This window comes from Cyprinodon tularosa, unplaced genomic scaffold, assembly GCF_016077235.1.
Source record: "Cyprinodon tularosa strain WSP-4 unplaced genomic scaffold, ASM1607723v1 ctg135, whole genome shotgun sequence".
Taxonomy (NCBI): domain Eukaryota; kingdom Metazoa; phylum Chordata; class Actinopteri; order Cyprinodontiformes; family Cyprinodontidae; genus Cyprinodon; species Cyprinodon tularosa.
Window position 1 is genome coordinate 303,710 of NW_024038168.1, and position 17,268 is coordinate 320,977.

The window sequence follows — 17,268 nt, forward strand, 5'->3', positions numbered from 1 at the left end:
CTAGCAGCAACTTATTTAATTCAGTTAATTCATATAGTGCCAGGCTGCACAGTGGAGCAGTTAGTAGCACTGTTGGTAGGAAGGTTCCAATTTGGATTCCAGGTCCGGGGTCTTTCTGCATGAAGTTTGCATGTTCTCCCTGTGCATGCGTGGGTTCTCTCCGGGTACTCCCACAGTCCTAAATTTGAGGTGAATTGGCTTCTCTAAATTCTCATTAGGTGTGAGTGTGTGAATGGTTGTTTGTCCTGTTTGTCTCTGTGTTTCCCTGCGATAGACTGGCGACCTGTGTGATGTGTAAAGATTTGGTAGTTCATGGTCTAATTTTATCCCTGCATAAATTCAGCTGTTCTGTTAAGGCCTTGGAGTGTGTACCCCACCTTCCGCCCCTTGACAGCTGGCACCAGTACTCCTAGCAACCCAAGTTTCGATAAAGCGTGATAAAAAATGGATGGATGGATATGTATATATATGTATACATATATATACATATACATATACATATACATATATATATATATATATATATAGCGTCAATTCACAACTCATCTCATCTCAAGGTACGCTACTACAGAGACAATTCAACCAGATCATACAGTCAGATTAGTTCAATTATTATTTCTGCCAGTTGTTCAAGCACTTGATCATGGGAGCAGCTACAGCAGACATCTTCAGGTCCTTTCAGGCACATGTTAAGGAAAAGTAGGAGTCTTAGCTCTGGTCATGGTCTAATTTTATCCCTGCATAAATTCAGCTGTTCTGTTAAGGTCTTAGAGGTTAGTAAAAGAACATAAATAACCTCAGAGCACCATGAAGATAAAGAAGACAGATCAAAGAACAAACTGTGAAGCAGAAAAAAAGTAAATAATACTCCAAAACCTAGCAAAATGTGTAAAGTGACTTAAACTGGCATGAATGGAAGGGACCAAAAAGGCTCATTGTAATTGTTTGTGGAGGAGCCAGAAACATCCAGCCAAGGGTGAGAGAATTTGTTGAGGTGACACCTAGTGGCAGAGCACTGCACATATTGGACTATATAAAAAAAAAAAAAAAAAAAAGTGAGGAGGAAAGCCATAAGAATTGCTATTTGCCCGAAGCCACTTAGGAACCATTAAACATGTGGAGGAAGCTGCTCATGCCAGATGTGACAAAGATGATATTAGTATGGAAATGATGGAAAACAAACTCTCTAAACTAGCAATCCTTTAGGTTAGGAAATATGGTGGTGTGAGATGTAGGAATATGTTTCTTTCTTCTAGATGAGATGAAGAACCTGGTATTGAAGGGACACATATTTTGTCCAGTCCCTTCAGTTCAAACAAGGTACATCTGGCTGTGAAAACAATTAGATGACGAGACTCCAATGCTGCATTTAAGTTAAGTAAAAAAAAACATTTCTGAAACCCACAGATGCTGCCATTTTCTTTTTTTCTTTTTTTTTTTACTTCTGATAGAGGGTTAGATTTGAAGTTTGAACTGTCAGGAATTGATTCCGTATTCTAATGACGTTAAAAAGACATGTAGATTTTCAGGATTCCCCAATATTTACATCTGCTTTGCATGTTTCAGAAAACCCATTTCTTGCCTTGTAAATTTTGCTGAATTTAAACGGCTAATTTCTAACAGTATTCAAAACCATGATGAGTTAAGAAAATAGCAGTTAAACCTGAATAATTGGCAGCACATGAGGCTGCAGGCAAAAATTAATAACTTCTAAACCTTTTCCAGTATATATATATATATATATATATATATATATATATATATATATATATATATATATATATATATATATATATATATATATATATATATATATATATATATATATATATATATATATATATATATATATGAATATAAAGAACCTGCGATGGACTGGCGACCTATCCAGGGTGTACACCACCTCTCGCCCATTGACAGCTGGAGATAGGCACCAGCACCCCTCGCGACCCCAATTGGGACAACCGTGTCAGATAATGAGTGGATGGATGGAATATAAAGAACTACACATATCTGCATATGTGTACATGCTTCACAACTTAAACTCGGGGTTCAAGTCTTCTGTGGTTCAGAATAGCAATTTTATCAACCCAGATTAGTCTGAAAGAAGGTGTGAAGGACCGAGCCAGCCAAGCATGAGGACACAGTGGTGAATGTCAAAAAACTGGGTTTTATTTCCCCAAAGTAGCAATAATCCAAACAAAAAATTCAGGGCCCTTAAAAGAGGTCAAATGAAGAAATTAACTAAGGGCAAAAAAGTTTTAAGTTCAAACATATGAAACCTCAAACTAACTGAACAAACAAAAAACTGACCTGACACACAGCAAACAAAGGGGACTTAAATACTGGCTGATCAGACCAGACTGGCACACTGAGGAAGAGGTAGGGAGAACATCTACAACAAATTAACAAAAAATAACTAAACAGTTAGCTTAAGGATTAAACTTACATAACAATCAATATACAAATTAACAAAATGAGCAAATCACAAAAGTAAGAAGAAGAAATTATGCAACATATTTTAAAATGTGGAGTCCATGGTCTTCCCCCATAGTGGAACTCTAGATGGTACCACCCAATCAGTCCATGATGTCAGCCACATTCCCCCAGTTGATTGCACTCCCACAGCACCAGAAAAGAAAGCAGAAAATATATTAAGCATTTGACAAAATTAAACAAAAGTTAACCAAATGTGCGCGCTACAATTGGAACTAATGTCTTCAAAATTGTCAAAAACAAACCAATATATTTATGCTACTCTGATTTAAAAAAAACTTATGAAAAAGTGGTGTTGTGTGGGGTTACTGACCATGTGACCATCACACACCCCCCCTCTTCGAAACTGTCACCAGGACAGCGAGAGAGAAAGTCAGCCGTCACATTTTCTTTCCCAGGGATGTGCTGGACTTCAAAGGGATATGGCTGTAAAGCCAAGTACCACCGGGTTATCCTTCCATTTGTGTCCTTCATGCGGTTTAGCCATTGAAGTGCCTTGTGGTCGGTCTGCAAAATAAACTTCCTTCCAAGAAGGTAGTACTTGAAGGAATCAAGTGCCCATTTGATAGCCAAAGCTTCCTTCTCCACTGTGGCATAGCGCTCTTCCCGGGGTAGCAGTTTACGACTGATGTAAGCTATAGGATGCTGGTCCCCTGGTGATCCCTGTAGAAGTACTGCCCCAACACCCCTTTCAGAAGCATCTGTTTGCAGTACAAAATCCTTTTCAAAATCAGGACTATGAAGAACTGGATTCTCACTCAGAGATTGCTGGATGTCTTGAAAAGCAGCAACCGCTTTTGGATTCCACTGAACTTGACTTGGGCACCGTGAACTCGTCAAATCCGTCAAGGCAGCCGCTCTAGCTGAGAAGTTTGCAATAAAGCGATTGTAGAAGCCGGCCATCCCAAGGAAGGATCTGAGCTGCTTTTTGGTCTGTGGAAGAGGAGCAGATGCAATAATGTGGCACCCGAGAGGTGCGATCATCTTAAAAACAAACCATAAAAACCAAACAGACTGCGGCGATTGTGAGCAGGGCTTTAAAAAGTTTAATGGATTAAAATCCAATAAAAAAAAAGATAAAAAGATGGTGAAGAGCAGCAGAGTCAATGGGCAAGTCTGTTAAAAGACGCACTCTTGGCGGGTATAATGGAGGGCACCGTCCACCCCAGCGCTGGATCCTAGTTCCGGTACGCTGCGCGTGTGGGCCTCTCCAGCGTAGCTGGCCTGCGAGGTCTCCTCCAACACGTGCCTCTCGCCAGCGTGCCTCTGCGCCTTGCTCCATGACCGGCCTCTCTGCACCCCGCTCCGGTGCGCGTCTCTCCGGCGTGCGTCCTTGCACCTCGCTCCGGTGCGCGTCCCTGCACCTCGCTTGCTCCGGTGCGCGTCTCTCCGGCGCGCTCCTCTCCGGTGCGCGTCTCTCTCTCCGGTGCGCGTCTCTCCGGCGCGCTCCTCTCCGGCGTGCGTCCTCTCCGGTGCGCGTCTCTCTCTCCGGTGCGCGTCTCTCTCTCCTCGCTCCAGTGCGCGTCTCTCCGGTGCGCGTCTCTGCACCTCGCTCCAGCGGGCCTCCTGCCGTCAGTCCCCAAACCTCTCCCGCTGCTTCACTCTTTCACCCGCTCCGTCCGGCTCCCTCCATGATCGGCCTTCCCCAACCAAACCTTCCCATGTCAGGTGTGTCTCTCCCCAACCAACCAGCAGCCCTTTTTAAATCAGCGTCCCAGTCGGCACGCTGCTTGGTTGATTGGGAACACCTGTGCCGTTGCTGTGGGCGTGTCCAGGTGTGAGTGGCAATGTGGCCTCCAAACAAAATCCAAACAAAAACATGCAATACACAAAATTGAAAACAAGCAAACAAGTTCAAAAATAAAGAAAATCCAAAAATTAGAATACATGCAACTAAACAAAAAGGCCACATTACCACAATAACTCTGACTTTATCCACTTGTGGCTTTATAACCCCACCTCCAACTGTGAAACCAAGGTACTGCGTCTCCATTTTGGCCAGGGAACACTTTGCTGGGTTGACTGTGAGACCAGCCATCTTCAGTCTGTCCAGAACTGTCCTCAGATGTTTCAGGTGTTCTTCCCAGGTTCCACTGTAAATGACAATGTCATCAAGATAAGCACTGGCATAATCAGCTAGACCATACAGTACCTGGTCCATCAGTCTTTGGAAAGTGGCAGGTGCTCCATGAAGACCAAACGGCAGAACTGTGAACTCAAACAGCCCCCAGGATGTGCGGAAAGCTGTTAACTCCCTTGAACCTTCACTGAGAACAACCTGCCAATAGCCCTTAGAAAGGTCAATAGTGGATAAATATTTAGCTTTCCCCAGACGCTCTATAAGTTCATCCACTCGGGGTGTTGGGTATGAATCAAACTTTGAAACAGAGTTCAGATACCTGAAGTCAATACAGAACCTTATGGTGCCATCCTTTTTGGGAACCAACACAACTGGATTGCACCATTCACTTTTTGAGGGCTGAATGATTCCCAGGGACAACATGAGGTCCACTTCTTTCTTCAAAGCTCCCAAGAGACGTTCAGGTACCCTGTAACTCATACGTCTAACTGACGCATTTTCTTTCAGCACAATATTATGTTCAACCAAATTTGTGCGGCCTGGATATTCTTTGAAAACATCTGAGGTAATAACAGTTTTTACCTCATGGCGTTGATCATCTGTCAGATGGCCCAGATCCACAATGGAGGCAGACTGAGATGGCAAGTATTGCTCCGTTTCTTCATCTTCTCCAACATGCTGGATGAACAGGACATCTGTTCCTTTTTCAGTCCGTGGGACCCACTCTTTAAGCAGATTTACATGCAGAACTCTGCTAGATCGCTGGAGCCCTGGGGTGGCAACTCGGTAGGTTGTAGGGCCTAATTTCTTCTGCACCTCAAAGGGACCTTGCCACTTTGCTAGGAGCTTACTATCATTTGTAGGCAACATTATCAGAACCTTTTGACCTGGTTGAAAAATTCTCTCTCTTGTTGATCGATCATACCAGGCCTTTTGGAACCTCTGTGCAACTTCCAAATGGTTCTTAGCCAATATGCTCATTTTTTCCAGTTTCTCCCTCATCTGTAGAACATAGGAAACAACATTAACCGGCTCCTTCCCCATCTGGGTCCCTTCCCGCATTTCCTTTAATAGGGTAAGAGGGCCCCTGACCTCATGACCATATAGGAGTTCAAATGGAGAGAACCCAGTGGAGGCCTGGGGAACTTCCCTATATGCAAAAGGAGGTAAGGCAACCACTGATCCCAGTCAGAGCCCGTTTCATCCACAAACTTACGGAGCATCTGCTTCAGGGTCTGGTTAAAGCGCTCCGTCAACCCATCTGTTTGGGGATGGTATGGGGTGGTCCTCACACTCCTTATCCCCAATAATTTATACACCTGTTTCAGTAAAACAGACATGAAATTAGACCCTTGATCTGTGAGAATTTCACGAGGAAACCCCACTCTTGAAAAGAACTGTATCAGAGAGAAGGCTACAGCTTTTGCCTTCATTGTCTTCAGTGGAAAGACTTCAGGGTATCTGGTTGCGTAATCTGTGATCACCAACATATACCGATAGCCTGAACGGGTCTTTTCCAGGGGGCCGACAATGTCCATTCCGAGACGTTCAAATGGCGTGCCTATCACAGGCAGGGGCTGAAGTGGAACTTTAGAGGGGCCTTTAATTGAAGTTTTTTGACACTGGGGGCAGCTCTTACAGAATTTTGCAACATCTGAATGCAGGCCAGGCCAGTGAAAGTGACGTTTAATACGACTAGTGGTCTTGCATTTCCCTAGGTGGCCAGCCCAGGGAATTGAATGGCCCAGATTTAGTACAACCTCTCGGGCCTCTTGAGGGACCACTAGGCGTTTAGCCTGACCGCACTGATGGTAAAGTATGCCGTTCTGTAAAAAATACCCCTCTTTGCTGTTGCAAAGCTCACCCTCAGAATTCTTCTGCTTAGCTTGTAACAAAGTGATTGACAATGTTGGGTCATTCTGCTGCATTTGAATGATGTTTGTGGGCATCTGAAATCCCAATGGTACATCAGGGGTAGCATCTGCAGGCACCTTTATAACAGTACCTCTGAACTTCTCCTGCTTTCTTTGACTCCTTGATTTCTTAGATCTCCCGGGTTCAGATTCTAAGTCAGCATCAAAGAAAGGTAAGGTACTCAAATTTGGAAGGTGCTCATTAATTTCTTTAGATTTAGCCCTTGTAATAGCCAAATTACAGTCCTTTGATTGTTTTAACAGATCATAGAGCACTGGCAGATCCCACTTCTGACACCATGTGTGAAGGACCGAGCCAGCCAAGCATGAGGACACAGTGGTGAATGTCAAAAAACTGGGTTTTATTTCCCCAAAGTAGCAATAATCCAAACAAAAAATTCAGGGCCCTTAAAAGAGGTCAAATGAAGAAATTAACTAAGGGCAAAAAAGTTTTAAGTTCAAACATATGAAACCTCAAACTAACTGAACAAACAAAAAACTGACCTGACACACAGCAAACAAAGGGGACTTAAATACTGGCTGATCAGACCAGACTGGCACACTGAGGAAGAGGTAGGGAGAACATCTACAACAAATTAACAAAAAATAACTAAACAGTTAGCTTAAGGATTAAACTTACATAACAATCAATATACAAATTAACAAAATGAGAAAATCACAAAAGTAAGAAGAAGAAATTATGCAACATATTTTAAAATGTGGAGTCCATGGTCTTCCCCCATAGTGGAACTCTAGATGGTACCACCCAATCAGTCCATGATGTCAGCCACATTCCCCCAGTTGATTGCACTCCCACAGCACCAGAAAAGAAAGCAGAAAATATATTAAGCATTTGACAAAATTAAACAAAAGTTAACCAAATGTGCGCGCTACAATTGGAACTAATGTCTTCAAAATTGTCAAAAACAAACCAATATATTTATGCTACTCTGATTTAAAAAAAACTTATGAAAAAGTGGTGTTGTGTGGGGTTACTGACCATGTGACCATCACACACCCCCCCTCTTCGAAACTGTCACTAGGACAGCGAGAGAGAAAGTCAGCCGTCACATTTTCTTTCCCAGGGATGTGCTGGACTTCAAAGGGATATGGCTGTAAAGCCAAGTACCACCGGGTTATCCTTCCATTTGTGTCCTTCATGCGGTTTAGCCATTGAAGTGCCTTGTGGTCGGTCTGCAAAATAAACTTCCTTCCAAGAAGGTAGTACTTGAAGGAATCAAGTGCCCATTTGATAGCCTAAGCTTCCTTCTCCACTGTGGCATAGCACTCTTCCCGGGGTAGCAGTTTACGACTGATGTAAGCTATAGGATGCTGGTCCCCTGGTGATCCCTGTAGAAGTACTGCCCCAACACCCCTTTCAGAAGCATAGTTTGCAGTACAAAATCCTTTTCAAAATCAGGACTATGAAGAACTGGATTCTCACTCAGAGATTGCTGGATGTCTTGAAAAGCAGCAACCGCTTTTGGATTCCACTGAACTTGATTTGGGCACCGTGAACTCGTCAAATCCGTCAAGGCAGCCGCTCTAGCTGAGAAGTTTGCAATAAAGCGATTGTAGAAGCCGGCCATCCCAAGGAAGGATCTGAGCTGCTTTTTGGTCTGTGGAAGAGGAGCAGATGCAATAACTCTGACTTTATCCACTTGTGGCTTTATAACCCCACCTCTAACTGTGAAACCAAGGTACTGCGTCTCCATTTTGGCCAGGGAACACTTTGCTGGGTTGACTGTGAGACCAGCCATCTTCAGTCTGTCCAGAACTGTCCTCAGATGTTTCAGGTGTTCTTCCCAGGTTCCACTGTAAATGACAATGTCATCAAGATAAGCACTGGCATAATCAGCTAGACCATACAGTACCTGGTCCATCAGTCTTTGGAAAGTGGCGGGTGCTCCATGAAGACCAAACGGCAGAACTGTGAACTCAAACAGCCCCCAGGATGTGCGGAAAGCTGTTAACTCCCTTGAACCTTCACTGAGAACAACCTGCCAATAGCCCTTAGAAAGGTCAATAGTGGATAAATATTTAGCTTTCCCCAGACGCTCTATAAGTTCATCCACTCGGGGTGTTGGGTATGAATCAGACTTTGAAACAGAGTTCAGATACCTGAAGTCAATACAGAACCTTATGGTGCCATCCTTTTTGGGAACCAACACAACTGGATTGCACCATTCACTTTTTGAGGGCTGAATGATTCCCAGGGACAACATGAGGTCCACTTCTTTCTTCAAAGCTCCCAAGAGACGTTCAGGTACCCTGTAACTCATACGTCTAACTGACACATTTTCTTTCAGCACAATATTATGTTCAAACAAATTTGTGCGGCCTGGATATTCTTTGAAAACATCTGAGGTAATAACAGTTTTTACCTCATGGCGTTGATCATCTGTCAGATGGCCCAGATCCACAATGGAGGCAGACTGAGATGGCAAGTATTGCTGCGTTTCTTCATCTTCTCCAACATGCTGGATGAACAGGACATCTGTTCCTTTTTCAGTCCGTGGGATCCACTCTTTAAGCAGATTTACATGCAGAACTCTGCTAGATCGCTGGAGCCCTGGGGTGGCAACTCGGTAGGTTGTAGGGCCTAATTTCTTCTGCACCTCAAAGGGACCTTGCCACTTTGCTAGGAGCTTACTATCATTTGTAGGCAACATTATCAGAACCTTTTGACCTGGTTGAAAAATTCTCTCTCTTGTTGAACGATCATACCAGGCCTTTTGGAACCTCTGTGCAACTTCCAAATGGTTCTTAGCCAATATGCTCATTTTTTCCAGTTTCTCCCTCATCTGTAGAACATAGGAAACAACATTAACCGGCTCCTTCCCCATCTGGGTCCCTTCCCGCATTTCCTTTAATAGGGTAAGAGGGCCCCTGACCTCATGACCATATAGGAGTTCAAATGGAGAGAACCCAGTGGAGGCCTGGGGAACTTCCCTATATGCAAAAGGAGGTAAGGCAACCACTGATCCCAGTCAGAGCCCGTTTCATCCACAAACTTACGGAGCATCTGCTTCAGGGTCTGGTTAAAGCGCTCCGTCAACCCATCTGTTTGGGGATGGTATGGGGTGGTCCTCACACTCCTTATCCCCAATAATTTATACACCTGTTTCAGTAAAACAGACATGAAATTAGACCCTTGATCTGTGAGAATTTCACGAGGAAACCCCACTCTTGAAAAGAACTGTATCAGAGAGAAGGCTACAGCTTTTGCCTTCATTGTCTTCAGTGGAAAGACTTCAGGGTATCTGGTTGCGTAATCTGTGATCACCAACATATACCGATAGCCTGAACGGGTCTTTTCCAGGGGGCCGACAATGTCCATTCCGAGACGTTCAAATGGCGTGCCTATCACAGGCAGGGGCTGAAGTGGAACTTTAGAGGGGCCTTTAATTGAAGTTTTTTGACACTGGGGGCAGCTCTTACAGAATTTTGCAACATCTGAATGCAGGCCAGGCCAGTGAAAGTGACGTTTAATACGACTAGTGGTCTTGCATTTCCCTAGGTGGCCAGCCCAGGGAATTGAATGGCCCAGATTTAGTACAACCTCTCGGGCCTCTTGAGGGACCACTAGGCGTTTAGCCTGACCGCACTGATGGTAAAGTATGCCGTTCTGTAAAAAATACCCCTCTTTGCTGTTGCAAAGCTCACCCTCAGAATTCCTCTGCTTAGCTTGTAACAAAGTGATTGACAATGTTGGGTCATTCTGCTGCATTTGAATGATGTTTGTGGGCATCTGAAATCCCAATGGTACATCAGGGGTAGCATCTGCAGGCACCTTTATAACAGTACCTCTGAACTTCTCCTGCTTTCTTTGACTCCTTGATTTCTTAGATCTCCCGGGTTCAGATTCTAAGTCAGCATCAAAGAAAGGTAAGGTACTCAAATTTGGAAGGTGCTCATTAATTTCTTTAGCTTTAGCCCTTGTAATAGCCAAATTACAGTCCTTTGATTGTTTTAACAGATCATAGAGCACTGGCAGATCCCACTTCTGACACCATGTGTGAAGGACCGAGCCAGCCAAGCATGAGGACACAGTGGTGAATGTCAAAAAACTGGGTTTTATTTCCCCAAAGTAGCAATAATCCAAACAAAAAATTCAGGGCCCTTAAAAGAGGTCAAATGAAGAAATTAACTAAGGGCAAAAAAGTTTTAAGTTCAAACATATGAAACCTCAAACTAACTGAACAAACAAAAAACTGACCTGACACACAGCAAACAAAGGGGACTTAAATACTGGCTGATCAGACCAGACTGGCACACTGAGGAAGAGGTAGGGAGAACATCTACAACAAAATAACAAAAAATAACTAAACAGTTAGCTTAAGGATTAAACTTACATAACAATCAATATACAAATTAACAAAATGAGAAAATCACAAAAGTAAGAAGAAGAAATTATGCAACATATTTTAAAATGTGGAGTCCATGGTCTTCCCCCATAGTGGAACTCTAGATGGTACCACCCAATCAGTCCATGATGTCAGCCACATTCCCCCAGTTGATTGCACTCCCACAGCACCAGAAAAGAAAGCAGAAAATATATTAAGCATTTGACAAAATTAAACAAAAGTTAACCAAATGTGCGCGCTACAATTGGAACTAATGTCTTCAAAATTGTCAAAAACAAACCAATATATTTATGCTACTCTGATTAAAAAAAAACTTATGAAAAAGTGGTGTTGTGTGGGGTTACTGACCATGTGACCATCACACACCCCCCCTCTTCGAAACTGTCACTAGGACAGCGAGAGAGAAAGTCAGCCGTCACATTTTCTTTCCCAGGGATGTGCTGGACTTCAAAGTGATATGGCTGTAAAGCCAAGTACCACCGGGTTATCCTTCCATTTGTGTCCTTCATGCGGTTTAGCCATTGAAGTGCCTTGTGGTCGGTCTGCAAAATAAACTTCCTTCCAAGAAGGTAGTACTTGAAGGAATCAAGTGCCCATTTGATAGCCTAAGCTTCCTTCTCCACTGTGGCATAGCACTCTTCCCGGGGTAGCAGTTTACGACTGATGTAAGCTATAGGATGCTGGTCCCCTGGTGATCCCTGTAGAAGTAATGCCCCAACACCCCTTTCAGAAGCATCTGTTTGCAGTACAAAATCCTTTTCAAAATCAGGACTATGAAGAACTGGATTCTCACTCAGAGATTGCTGGATGTCTTGAAAAGCAGCAACCGCTTTTGGATTCCACTGAACTTGATTTGGGCACCGTGAACTCGTCAAATCCGTCAAGGCAGCCGCTCTAGCTGAGAAGTTTGCAATAAAGCGATTGTAGAAGCCGGCCATCCCAAGGAAGGACCTGAGCTGCTTTTTGGTCTGTGGAAGAGGAGCAGATGCAATAACTCTGACTTTATCCACTTGTGGCTTTATAACCCCACCTCTAACTGTGAAACCAAGGTACTGCGTCTCCATTTTGGCCAGGGAACACTTTGCCGGGTTGACTGTGAGACCAGCCATCTTCAGTCTGTCCAGAACTGTCCTCAGATGTTTCAGGTGTTCTTCCCAGGTTCCACTGTAAATGACAATGTCATCAAGATAAGCACTGGCATAATCAGCTAGACCATACAGTACCTGGTCCATCAGTCTTTGGAAAGTGGCGGGTGCTCCATGAAGACCAAACGGCAGAACTGTGAACTCAAACAGCCCCCAGGATGTGCGGAAAGCTGTTAACTCCCTTGAACCTTCACTGAGAACAACCTGCCAATAGCCCTTAGAAAGGTCAATAGTGGATAAATATTTAGCTTTCCCCAGACGCTCTATAAGTTCATCCACTCGGGGTGTTGGGTATGAATCAAACTTTGAAACAGAGTTCAGATACCTGAAGTCAATACAGAACCTTATGGTGCCATCCTTTTTGGGAACCAACACAACTGGATTGCACCATTCACTTTTTGAGGGCTGAATGATTCCCAGGGACAACATGAGGTCCACTTCTTTCTTCAAAGCTCCCAAGAGACGTTCAGGTACCCTGTAACTCATACGTCTAACTGACACATTTTCTTTCAGCACAATATTATGTTCAACCAAATTTGTGCAGCCTGGATATTCTTTGAAAACATCTGAGGTAATAACAGTTTTTACCTCATGGCGTTGATCATCTGTCAGATGGCCCAGATCCACAATGGAGGCAGACTGAGATGGCAAGTATTGCTCCGTTTCTTCATCTTCTCCAACATGCTGGATGAACAGGACATCTGTTCCTTTTTCAGTCCGTGGGACCCACTCTTTAAGCAGATTTACATGCAGAACTCTGCTAGATCGCTGGAGCCCTGGGGTGGCAACTCGGTAGGTTGTAGGGCCTAATTTCTTCTGCACCTCAAAGGGACCTTGCCACTTTGCTAGGAGCTTACTATCATTTGTAGGCAACATTATCAGAACCTTTTGACCTGGTTGAAAAATTCTCTCTCTTGTTGAACGATCATACCAGGCCTTTTGGAACCTCTGTGCAACTTCCAAATGGTTCTTAGCCAATATGCTCATTTTTTCCAGTTTCTCCCTCATCTGTAGAACATAGGAAACAACATTAACCGGCTCCTTCCCCATCTGGGTCCCTTCCCACATTTCCTTTAATAGGGTAAGAGGGCCCCTGACCTCATGACCATATAGGAGTTCAAAATGAGAGAACCCAGTGGAGGCCTGGGGAACTTCCCTATATGCAAAAGGAGGTAAGGCAACCACTGATCCCAGTCAGAGCCCGTTTCATCCACAAACTTACGGAGCATCTGCTTCAGGGTCTGGTTAAAGCGCTCCGTCAACCCATCTGTTTGGGGATGGTATGGGGTGGTCCTCACACTCCTTATCCCCAATAATTTATACACCTGTTTCAGTAAAACAGACATGAAATTAGACCCTTGATCTGTGAGAATTTCACGAGGAAACCCCACTCTTGAAAAGAACTGTATCAGAGAGAAGGCTACAGCTTTTGCCTTCATTGTCTTCAGTGGAAAGACTTCAGGGTATCTGGTTGCGTAATCTGTGATCACCAACATATACCGATAGCCTGAACGGGTCTTTTCCAGGGGGCCGACAATGTCCATTCCGAGACGTTCAAATGGCGTGCCTATCACAGGCAGGGGCTGAAGTGGAACTTTAGAGGGGCCTTTAATTGAAGTTTTTTGACACTGGGGGCAGCTCTTACAGAATTTTGCAACATCTGAATGCAGGCCAGGCCAGTGAAAGTGACGTTTAATACGACTAGTGGTCTTGCATTTCCCTAGGTGGCCAGCCCAGGGAATTGAATGGCCCAGATTTAGTACAACCTCTCGGGCCTCTTGAGGGACCACTAGGCGTTTAGCCTGACCGCACTGATGGTAAAGTATGCCGTTCTGTAAAAAATACCCCTCTTTGCTGTTGCAAAGCTCACCCTCAGAATTCCTCTGCTTAGCTTGTAACAAAGTGATTGACAATGTTGGGTCATTCTGCTGCATTTGAATGATGTTTGTGGGCATCTGAAATCCCAATGGTACATCAGGGGTAGCATCTGCAGGCACCTTTATAACAGTACCTCTGAACTTCTCCTGCTTTCTTTGACTCCTTGATTTCTTAGATCTCCCGGGTTCAGATTCTAAGTCAGCATCAAAGAAAGGTAAGGTACTCAAATTTGGAAGGTGCTCATTAATTTCTTTAGATTTAGCCCTTGTAATAGCCAAATTACAGTCCTTTGATTGTTTTAACAGATCATAGAGCACTGGCAGATCCCACTTCTGACACCATGTGTGAAGGACCGAGCCAGCCAAGCATGAGGACACAGTGGTGAATGTCAAAAAACTGGGTTTTATTTCCCCAAAGTAGCAATAATCCAAACAAAAAATTCAGGGCCCTTAAAAGAGGTCAAATGAAGAAATTAACTAAGGGCAAAAAAGTTTTAAGTTCAAACATATGAAACCTCAAACTAACTGAACAAACAAAAAACTGACCTGACACACAGCAAACAAAGGGGACTTAAATACTGGCTGATCAGACCAGACTGGCACACTGAGGAAGAGGTAGGGAGAACATCTACAACAAATTAACAAAAAATAACTAAACAGTTAGCTTAAGGATTAAACTTACATAACAATCAATATACAAATTAACAAAATGAGAAAATCACAAAAGTAAGAAGAAGAAATTATGCAACATATTTTAAAATGTGGAGTCCATGGTCTTCCCCCATAGTGGAACTCTAGATGGTACCACCCAATCAGTCCATGATGTCAGCCACATTCCCCCAGTTGATTGCATTCCCACAGCACCAGAAAAGAAAGCAGAAAATATATTAAGCATTTGACAAAATTAAACAAAAGTTAACCAAATGTGCGCGCTACAATTGGAACTAATGTCTTCAAAATTGTCAAAAACAAACCAATATATTTATGCTACTCTGATTTAAAAAAAACTTATGAAAAAGTGGTGTTGTGTGGGGTTACTGACCATGTGACCATCACAGAAGGTTAAGCTAGTCCTTCATACCAAGGTTATGATAGTTTTTAAGTCATTAGAGAAATTCTGGGTCCACATCATTGTTCTGAAAACTGGATACTTCTTATATATTTATGAAATGGAAAGAGTAAAAGTTGCTTGGGGAATGGGTGTCTCAGAAGAAAAATCTTTACAGAAAAGAGGGAGAACAGAAAAGAGAGTGCCAAAAAGCTGAACAAAGGTGACAAAAGTATGGATTCCAGGTTAACTATGAAATATATAAAGAAAATCTTCACAATGATCTGTCGTTCTCTGAGACTATCTAAAACATCAACAATGCTTGTGCATTATTTGCTACAGCTGACAAGTTAACAAACCCTCCTATCCCTGCAGCCAGTGAACTCCAATCTAAAAAGGCCTGAAATAATTTTGCAAAGTCTGTACATCATCTTCAACTTCAGTACTAATACTCTCCCTAGTCAGAATAAACTTTGTCAAAATGTCCCAATTCTGCCAAATAAACTGCAAAAGAACATTTTTTTTTATTTAAGCTCCTTTTTCTGCTGTCTTGTTTTATCCACAGGTAAATAACATTTTTTTTTCTGTATTACAGTCTGATTCGATAGAAATCATAAACACATCACTCATGTCGGGTGTTTTCCCCCAGACCTTAAAAACAGCAATTATAAAACCACTGTTGAAAAAGATGCATAGACAAACAAATCCTGCAGAACTACAGTCCCATCTCAACAATCCCCAAAATCAATTTGTCTATAGCTGCCTTTAAATTTTTAAGTTTAATTATTAACTGCATCATCAGTAGTTTAAAGGCAAAGCAAAGTTTTGTTTGTGTAACAGAAATCAATACATGGACAATTCAAAGGGCTTTAGATGGATTAACAATTAAATAGAACAAAAATAAAATCAGGATAAATTTTGAACAGTAGTATCAAAGATATGCTTGACAAAAGGCATGTGTCATTGTATTATATTTATTCTGCATCATGTCAACCACGACTGCAAAAAATTCCAGATCTCTAGATATTACAGTGCCAGAGCTATGTGACTTTTAACTACTGGTGTCACCAGTGTCTCTGAACCTCTCCAACTGTGCTAAATTATTCCAAATTGTGCTTATTGCTTTTAAACAACAGTTTTACCCAAAAAATCACACCGAAGCATTTTGATGGCCACAAAACATTTTGACGCAAATATTTCCAAAGGCAGGTCTCACCCCTTCTTTTTTTCCAAGCTTAAGTCCTCCACCAGAGGCCTGGGAGCTTGAGAGTTCTTCACAGTATCTTTGCTGATCCTAGAACTGCACTTTTCTGGACCGAGATGTCTGATGTCTTTCCAGGGATCTGCTATAACCACTCCTCAAGTTTAGGGGTCACTGCCCCGAAGTGCCCCAATGACCACAGGTACCACTGATGCCTTGACCTTCCAGGTTTTCTCCAGCTCTTCTCTGAGCCCCTGGTATTTCTCTAGTTTCTCATATTCCTTTTTCCTGATGTTGCAGTCCTTGGTATTGCTATATCAACCAAAGCGCTGTTTCTCTGCTTTTTGTCCACTACCTCAATGTCCGGTTGGTTTGCCATTACAATTCGGCAGAAATGCTCATCCAAAGGAAGACAGAATGCTGTTTGAATCAGAGGATGCCTTAATGAACTATTAGTCGTCAAATGTGCTCATATGATGTTGTTTTTTGTACAAGATCAGGCATATTAAAGTTGAACATTGAATTTGCAAAAGGACAAAACAGCATCATAAAATTATGACATAAAAGCTTGGTAAAACAAATGTGTTAAAAAGCCACAGCTTATTAGTTTAACAGAGTTAATTTTGTAAGCTGCAATACATAATGATCACTTATATGAATTTGTCCTAATAAGTCCATTGAAACCTAACCTGGTAATATATTTAACGCTGCTATTTAATGTTTTTTAACATCATTATGATCAATCAGGTGGAAGTGTGGCCTTTTTTACCTGCCATAAAATCCCATTCTGGGATAAGATCAAACTTCACCTCAAAGATTTCCTTAAATTTGATGTATAAACTTGAAACCACATTGAATCCATCCCCAAGCTTTAATTTCCAACTCACACAAACAAAACGCCTGCTCTAACGAAAAAATACGAAAATAAAACATCCAAACTACTGGAGGACTGTTTTGTGTGGCCTCGGCATGTGTTTTAAATCCTCTGTGTGGTGTGCTAAATCAAAAACAGACCCAACACAACTGACTCTCACTAGTTTCCATGCGGTCTGTTGTAATTAGTCCTACTCTGGACCTTTCTCTTGCTGCATTTCCAAGCCTTAAAGTGTGGCTTAATGAAATTGTTGATTAGTTTAATGTT